Genomic DNA, 9,494 nt, shown 5'->3' with positions numbered 1-9,494 from the left:
ATGTCCTCACTATTGTTACTCTCGTCTCACCTAAATTACGTTGGACCAATACGCAGGCGTTTCATTCATCAGCCTTTACTTGGAGGCAGTAAACGTCCGTTGAGCAAAATAAATGGAAAGGAAGTTCTACAAGAACTTAACCCTGGAAATGAAAAGCAAGCATGCAGAACGACAGAAAGGGCCTCTGGGGCCGAATGGGCTCTGAGTGATGCTGTTCTCTCCACTGCCCCCTCTGTTGTGGCTGACCCACAACTCATCAGCCAAATCCGAGATGGAAGTAGACATACTGTTGGGTGGGTGGAATAACTTCTGCATAAAGTGTGTTTCCACGTCAAGGTAAGTTTTCTTGTGTTTGAGCAATGCCACAAAGAGACGATCTGTTGTCCAAACAGCCGTTGAGCTTTTTTAACTTATACTCCACATGATGTGTAATTTCAAACTTGTATTTCAATGAACTGAAAGTGTACTTCTTCCGTACAAAAGAACAGTGGGGTGTGAGTGTGTATTCGCAGATCTGATCGCTGGCTCGGCCCTAACCAGGTGGCTCATGTGCTTATCTTTCCAAGGGAACGTCTTTAAATACAATATTTTGCTGTTTGGTTCTGCAACTGCTGTGTGACTTTGACATGAAGATTCTCAGTTGCGTGGCGGCCTTCGTCGTTGCCTGTATGTGTTGGTAAAGTGTCCTCTGAATGGTTAGGAAAGGGTACGCAGACCACACATGCAGCAGGAGCGGCTTCCGCATTCTGATCCTGCCTCATTTGACTTCATGGTGTCTTTCAAACGTACGTGGGAGTAATTATGAGCATGACACAGTTAACATAAACAGCATTCATGTGTTGAAAAGGGTTCTGGGATTGGTGCATTTACTATGAGGGTTACTATGAGGCCACTGGGTAATGTCGTAGTTATGGAAGGTCTTTTCTTATCGATTCTGCTCTCTAGTGGAAATATTACGGAAGTACTCTGCCAGTTCATGTGGTGAAATATGTGCGAACAAGTATAAATTACCGTGAGTGAGGATTAGGATTTACAAACCGAGAAATATTGTCTCTATGACTGTGCGACTCGGCATCCAAATGGGTTGTTTCTCTCACTCCACTCTGCATCTGCCAAATATGAAGACATGCCTTCGTACCAAAGGTCTTGTTGCTCCCTCACAGAGAGCTAAAAACTAAACATCTCAATGCACAACATTGGTGGAATGAGCTCCCCGAAGACATACATCTAAAAAAACACCTCTACCGACACTTAAGGTGACGAATCTACTTATAGCACTTTAATTTGGCTTTCTTGAGGAAATGATGCGTTCTTGATTCTTGTTGGTTCTGTATCATCATGGTTAAATGCTTTTTGGATAAATGTAATGCACTGAAGAACGAAGACATTCCCTACTTCATCCTTAAAGTCACTGACTGTCATACCACCTGTTAACCAGCAGAGGTCACCATATCATTACTTTATTACTTCATTGTCTTTGTAGAAAGTTAAATCGGTGGAGTCTTTGACTTTTTACTCTTTGACTTCTGTAATATATATATGCTGCAGGGGTGGAAGTAACGAATCACAAATAAGTAGACAGACTTAAGTAGATTTTTGGGGTACTTTTATGAGTATTTTCTTCAAGTGTGTAATTTCACTCACACTTGAGTACAATTTACACCATGTAATCTACTTAGCTACTTTTAAAATCAAAAGTGGCTATTGAGTATGCCCACAATCCATCCATCGTCGTCAAACCGCTTATCCTGCACACAGAGTCTATCCCAGCCAACCCAAGAGACAAGAGACGGGCACCTTGGACTGGTCGCTAGCCGATCGCACACAGAGACATATAACCACTCACACTCACCTCCACACACCTACGGGCAATTTAGAGTCCCCAATCAACCTGATCCCCAGAGCATGTCTTTGGACTGTGGGAGGAAGCCGGAGAACCCGGGGAGAACCCACGCAGACACGGGGAGAACATGCAGACTCCACACAGAAAGGCCACTGGGCGGGACCTTCTTGCTGTGGGGCGACAGTGCTAACCACCACGCCACCGTGCCGCCCCTAGTAGGCCCACAAACCGGTCAAACGGTCAGATTTTTTTTATTATTATACTTTATTATATACTATATATACGGCCGCGCCAATTATTCTAAGACGTTATATAAGCACAGGTCACTCGTTGTTACTGTGGTCGCTCTCCCCCATAGTCCATCCACTATCCCACAGGTCGAGACCCCCTAGAGGCCTGGCCAACTTCCGTTGTGTTTTGAGTGAACTTGCAGCGTTTCTCTCTTGCATGTGTTTTGAAGTTTGCGTCGCGTTTTCTCTTGCAGCGTTTTACTGCTGGATTTGTTTTGCTATACAGGTGAATCAAATGTCTGCTATTGACGATGCAATAAAACATCCATCGGTTAAAAAGTAAATTGTACTCTGAGTAGTTTTTGAGAAGAGTACTTTGTATTAAGTGTAACACTAGTACTTTTACTTCTAATTGAGTACAATTTAAGCAATGTAACAGTACTTGAGTAAAAATCTTCAGTACTCTTTCCACCTCCTGATATTCTGTAGACAAAGGTGTGACTAACCAGCTAATTAACATTTTTATTGCAGTCTCCATACATAATCAATTTGAGGTGGCACTACAAGAGTAGGGAATACTTTGTTTAATTTTTTTTGAATTCTTGAATTATGGACCTGCTCAATTTGCAAGATCTAAAGTATGCAAATTAAAGGAATTATGTTTAGAGAATAGATTTTAGTGAACTGCTGCCGATGTTTGTTAACAGAAGCAAAACAAGAATATGATTCCCATGAAAATGCATAAATGAGATTCTGGATGTATGAACACTGGAAAATGACTTTCTGAAAAAGCATTATTATATATATATATATATATATAATATATATATATATAAATGTTTTTTCATTTTATTCAAATTATGCTTTTATGATTCTACTGTCACACGTGTCATTCATTTCAAAATAAATTTTACTGGTTCTATTCATTCTCTGTCTGACAGGTCGATAAGAAGTAAATGTGCAATAACATCATACATTGTATCTCCTGTAACTTACTAATAATCTACGGACAATAACCTGTTACCTTTACACACTATACTGCCTGCTAATAAATAAATAAATAAACCGGGAAAAAAATGTAACTAACAAAGGCAATCACTGACCACGTTGCCACTTTATTCTCTTGCTGGACACTCGGCAACACTTCCACTCGGGCAGCGGAGCCATTTTCCCTGATGATTGAAACCCTTTGCACAGCTTAAAAATGTGCTCCACTTGGCCTGGACCTCTATATTCATCAAAGTTCATAGTCGAGAAAGATTTCTCACAAACGTATGTGCTCCCAAAATGGCCCAATTGGGTGAAGGTAATTCTCTCAACGTCCAGTTGTGTCTGCTTTTCGCTGAGGCTTACTGAATGTAACACAGCAAGCCCTTGAGTTCCATTTGCTACACGCCTGGAACTCCTTCCACGCGAGCTGGGCGTCAGCGTCACGACTTAAAGTCATCAAAATCCTCATCCCTCTTGCACAAGGTTTTCATCAGGAGGCATATTCGTCACCAATGAACGTATTGGCCTCCCCCACAGGAGACCTGCTCACCTTATGGCACTTTTGAGGCTTTCAGACTCTCATAAGCTGCTGCGATGAACAGACCAAAGCCCTGGTGCTTCAGGTCGAGGTTGTTCGGCTCCTTTGTTGTGTCATGACCCCTTTAGAAAAAGCAATTTCATAAACATCCATTCTGCCATCTAAACTGAGACTGAAGCATTTCAGTAAAGCGCATCACCGTTTAATGACTTGCTTCATCCAAAAAGGGCCCAGAACTGGTGGTAGTCTAAACTCCTGGATGTCAGGACAACAAACGCTATCGTTTTTCCAGCATTTGCTCCACAACGGCAGAACAACTGCTAAATCAGCATTTTTTTCTCCTCTTCTTCATTTCTACCAGTGCTACACTATTCCTCCACGTCCTCTCCGGCTGTCTGCATTTCAATCAGGAGCGACAAGTGAATGATTAGTAATAAACATCTATTATGCTGGATGATCCATTCATAAGTTACACAGAACTCATTTGGGGCTTGACCTATACGAGGGGATTTGGGCTCATTGGCTGGCGGCGCCCGGCTGATAAGCGGCTGATAAGATTTTGTTGACTACTGATTGATTTCCTCTGCCCTAAAATACTATATATTATATATTTTAATTTCATTTAAATATACTGTAAAAATGTGCTTCTTTCAGCCTAAAATACACCATGTTCCCGAGGTAGAGCATATCTTTTGACATTAAAAGAAAGGATTATGAGATTATCTTTGGCTGCATTTCATACTGCATTTCAGGCTTTTACTGTCAAGCGCAGTAGGTTGCTAGGCAACGGGAGCAGCAGAGGAAAAGCTGCTGTCCCAAACAGGAAATTCTCTCGTAGGCCCGACTGTCTCTATTCGGAGGCCACTCGGTCCAGCCTTCGAGGTCCTCCAAGGGCCCACATGGACGTGGGTCCTTTGAAGGATACAGCCGCTAAAGCCCTTCTTTTCTGGACACATAATATCAACAACTTTCCCTGCAGCGAATGGCTTTGAAAATGAAACACCACCGCTTAACATAATTAGAACAGTGATTATTCTATACAAAAGATATCTTCATTTTTATTTCCCCTGAAACTGTCCAGCTGTGTTAGAGTTTTGTTGTTCAAACATAAAAGATGTTCTCCATCTTCACACTTTGCCACCTGTCTATCAGGTCACACAATCACTGAGGGAGTATTCTCTGCAGCAGAGAGGTCGCAGGCAGCGACCTGAGGGTTGGCACTTGTCACGACACAGGAAGTCCTTCTGTCAGCTATTAAATTGAAATGAAAAATGTTATTATTCCCAGTGCGGAAACTCATTTGCCATGAAAAAAACAATCAGACAGTCATAGACAGTCCACAGTGCACAGACAGAAACACATCACAAAGAATACACAACACCAGAAATGGACATTTTAAATGGTATTAAACAACATCTAAAGGCACAGATTCAAAACTGCGACCCAAGAACTGCTGCAGGAAACGACCTTCTGAGTCGCTCAGTAGAACGAACCACTGAGCCCATTAAAACAAAGTGCAGTGGATGGTCTTGAAAAGAATAAATACCCCTTGTTCTTTTAGTTGCAGTGACTCAGTCTAGTGAGTTTGGTTAAAGGGCAATGAGTGAGCCAGCCTTTTGGATCATCTTATTGATCCGGTTTGTAGAATCCACAGTGACGCCCCCCCCCCCCCAAGGGCAGCACAGCATAGAAGAGGACACCAGCAGAGATCCTGTGGTAGAGAACACAAAGAAGCTTCCAAAGGATCTGAGCAAACATTTAGTTTTAAAAGTTTTCCTCACACCAGCTGACAAAGGATTCAACCTCTTGTTTATTGGACGGCCATTGCCTCGGGTAAGAAGACCCGGGCAGCGGTGTCTGAAAAACCAAATTTTATTTATGATAGAATCAGCGTTTTTATCAAGCCTGACAAACTGTGGTGGGGACAAAAGGTTATCCAAACAAGTAATGCTTGTATTGTTCAGTTTAAAAGCTTAAATAGAAAAGTAATAGAACATGATCCTAAATCCTAAATATGGCGAGATGCTGCACATTGCACCTCTAACACGTCGATGCATCCAGCCTGTCATCTAAATGGGAAGAAACTCTCCACCTTCTAAATCCATATTCAGTCAAATGGATCGAGGAATCCACAGCAACACATTTCTAATAGTAGTCCAAGAACAAATTAGTTGAGAAGATGAGTAAGAGGAAATAGTTGTATATCCTACATTCCCCCACGGGGTTGAGTGTTTTTGTTGCACCTTCATTGCAGCACCCGATGGCCTCTACTTTAATCACTTTAGGGCGTCATGAGATAAGATGTCAGCGCATCGGTCTTTAGTTGTGTCCATTCCGGCTGGAACAACACCCCGGGTTTCTTTTCATCCCCACACAAGCGTAAGATATTTCCCACCATGCAATGGCGGGATTCAATTTCAAGGCTGATGGCTGTTGGATAATAGTCTGAGGAACAATTCTTTGATAATATCTTTAGGGTAGGTGGGTTAAAGGGGGCTATCAAATGTGTGATGGAAAGAGAAAAACATTACAGACAGACATGTTCTCCTGGACAGGGAGGTTATTAACTTCTGCTCCAAGATCTTAACTGGCTACGGGAACTGATCTGAGGCAGCATGAGAGCAACAAGGACGCCCCCGTTTCATTTCATTCAACCAATGTGTCAATGTTCTCGTGATCTCAAAGATCTTTCAAATGAATAACTACTTGCGTTCTCTTAAATCTGCATTGTTATACAATAGTTTGTGCTGTGACTAGATGTTTGTTAGACAGACTAACCCATTTTGATCAAGTAATAAAAGGCAAGGCCAGAGGATGTGTGAGCCGGCCGTTGAATGGAGAGTAGGGAGCGGTTACTATGGTTACCGTGCAGCGCTAGCATTCAGCTGCAACAGACAAATAGATTACCGCAACCTTTTCATTCCGTCGTGGAAGGGTTCATTGAGAGCATCGCAGGTGACTCACACTGAACTTCTAGAGTGTTAAAGATACTGAATGCGACAAAACAACTGGCCGGCTGCGTCAGTTGATACCCACGTACTCCTAAGAGTTTGAATAAAGCTTTATTGCACAGAGAAAACAAGTTTAACAAGCCAAAAACCCATGACCGCACATGGGAAATACACACAATCGCAATTTGTTGTTTATTATATTATATATGGCAGAGAAGCACGCCTAATCTGTGTGGTCATGACTAGTGGTAGAATTATGGTTTGTGTGATAGTAGACAGTTGAATCATTTCTGTATTATGAATCAAACGTATTGTATATCTTGTAATTCATCCAGTACTGTACAAATGGCATGTTTAGGGGGTTTATTTATTTTGACTAATTAGGAACCTTATTACGGCAGCAGTTTCATTATGGCTGCATTATTGACGCCAATTAAAAGTTATCGGAAGGCTGCAAGTTCACAACACCGAGGGAGCTTTCATCGGTTTAAGAGAAGGCACACAAGCTGCTGACATTGCAAAATGAACATCCAAACGTTGTTATGTCATCTGAAAGACTGCTTGTTTGTTTAGAAAGAGGATTTAGGAAAATACCGTATTTCAGCTTTAAATTTCCACCCGTCACAAACGCGATGAACAAACCATGTCTGGTTTGTGGTATTTAGAAATACTTCTAAAATCCAGCTCTGTTTATTAAGATTTCCGTTGGCTTTAGGTGAGATGAATGGAATCCGTTGGGTTATCTGAGGTCAAGCTGCAAATAAAAGCCAGTTCTAATTGAGTTGTAAATGTCAACTTTCCATGTGGCAGGTTATTACCGGCAGAGGCTACAAACAAGCTGTATGAAAAAAATGTAAGAAAAAAAGGCATTGTAAGACCCCCCAACTTCAATGTGAAATGTAATATAGGCTATGTAACTGTGACTTTTGGTTGTAATGGAGACACCATCAGGTAGGTAAGCCAAATACATTTTCAGAGAACATTTGTTTTATTTCAGTGTCTACATTTTGTGAGGAATGTTATCAATGAAACATTTCTAGAAACACTGCATTGTTTCATTAAACGTTGTTGGACTCTCAATTAAGAAGGACCACTCAAATTTAAGTGCAAAAACACACAGCTTTATGTCTTTAGTCGGGAAGCTGCACAGCCACATTCTACCAAAAATCCACATTGCTGAAAAAGCACTTCAGTAAACTGTTTTGAACGGTTTTGCTTGTAACAGCCTTCAGTCCATGGAGCACATTGTTGCACATAAAGCGCAAACTTTGCAACAGCACTAGTTAATCTGCCTGAAGTTCGCAAGAAACAGTTCAACAGATTTTCAAAGGACTGATATAGCCGAGGGCCACGAGGCAACACAATTGTTTCTACATTCCTTTTGAAGCTAAGAATGCAGATACAAAATAAGATGCTGTCCAACTTTGACTTGACAGGTTTTTTATTTGATCTATAATGAGTGAAAAGTTCAAAGTTCCAAAGACAAAAAGGGGGCAGCATTTAAAATGACAGGAAAGTAGAGACCGGAAATGCAATAGAAATTGAATAAGGAAAATAAGACATTATGCAATACTGTAACCATGCTAACCTTCAGGGTGATTGTGATGAATGTGTGGCCTTCTGTCGGGCTCTCCATCTGTAGTGTCCTGTCGCAGAAAAATAGTTCATTTTAATGTAGTTTCCATGGAAACCTCCAAAATACAACAGTTTTATCTGCCTGTGTCCCTGAACACGCATCATGGCATCGGGATGAATTGCTAATGGTGAACAGCTGCACGGGATAATCTGCCTGTGCATGTACGCATAAAGGCCTCATTCAGCAGAACAGGTTATGCTTGTAGTCCCAGCAAAGTGATAATCACCCTCTGTATTTTCTCTCGACCCTCAACTCTTTTCTCCACCTCTCAATTGCTTGCACAGAAGTTCATCCGTCTCAGGTTTTCTGGTGTGCGCTCGTGTCTGGCTGCCTCTTCTTTATTCGCCCACCGAGACAGATGTGATCGCTGTTATATATAGTTGTCCTGTGCATTCTTCGGTACAGTCTTTTTGACATTAACCATGTTGTAAAAGTGACGTGGTGTGCGTGTGCACTTGACGTCAGGGCCTCTGTGTTGTGCTCGGTGATAAAGTCACATGGACACACTGAGAACTTTTCTCACACTTCCATTTGCCACCTCTGTAACTTGGTCAAAGCCACTTCAGGCTTTTTAATTACATTTAAGCCCCATGTCGTTGCTTCAACCACCCGGTGAAGTCCTTACAAAAGTAATGTTTAATGTCTATACCATGATAGCAAACATGTCAGGTGTAGCTGTTAAATAGCAGCAATTCATGAAGAGGAAATATTCAACTTATACGCTTACATAAGGTGGTTATTGAGTTACCAATAATGCACCTTAACATCTGTATAGATATTACCAAGTAAAGGAGATAAATACTGTCCTGTTATACGGATACATGTTCAGCCATGGTGTTAAGTTACACAAGTATTGCTCTACCCATCGCTCCACGTTGCCCGCTTCAACATGGGGAGAAATGTGAGATCTCTCACGGGAGAAAGCAGAAGCTTGACAGACCTGAGCGCCCGTAGTTACGGTTGCTGAGCTACGATTCTGCCATCACTGTCAGGGAGAAGGATGGAGAAAATGGTGATTCGACCTGTGCCTGACACGGCTGCAGGTAAAAAAAAAAAAATACATTGACTCCATTAGGCAATTGGAAATGTTTAAAGATACATTACCAAAGGGACACCTGGAACATTGCATTTACACCTGTGGATTTACACAGGCAAAATGCTCAATTAAAAAGCATAATCAAAGTAAAGTGATTAAGTATTACAAAATAAACCAACTGACGTCTCCTGTATAATCAATTATGTACAAATAATACAGTATGAGGTAATCAGCAAACCCTTTTCTGTGTCATGTGGGTGGCTTGCAGGT

This window comes from Gasterosteus aculeatus, chromosome 2, assembly GCF_964276395.1.
Source record: "Gasterosteus aculeatus chromosome 2, fGasAcu3.hap1.1, whole genome shotgun sequence".
NCBI classification, from domain to species: domain Eukaryota; kingdom Metazoa; phylum Chordata; class Actinopteri; order Perciformes; family Gasterosteidae; genus Gasterosteus; species Gasterosteus aculeatus.
This window is presented reverse-complemented; position numbering follows the sequence as displayed.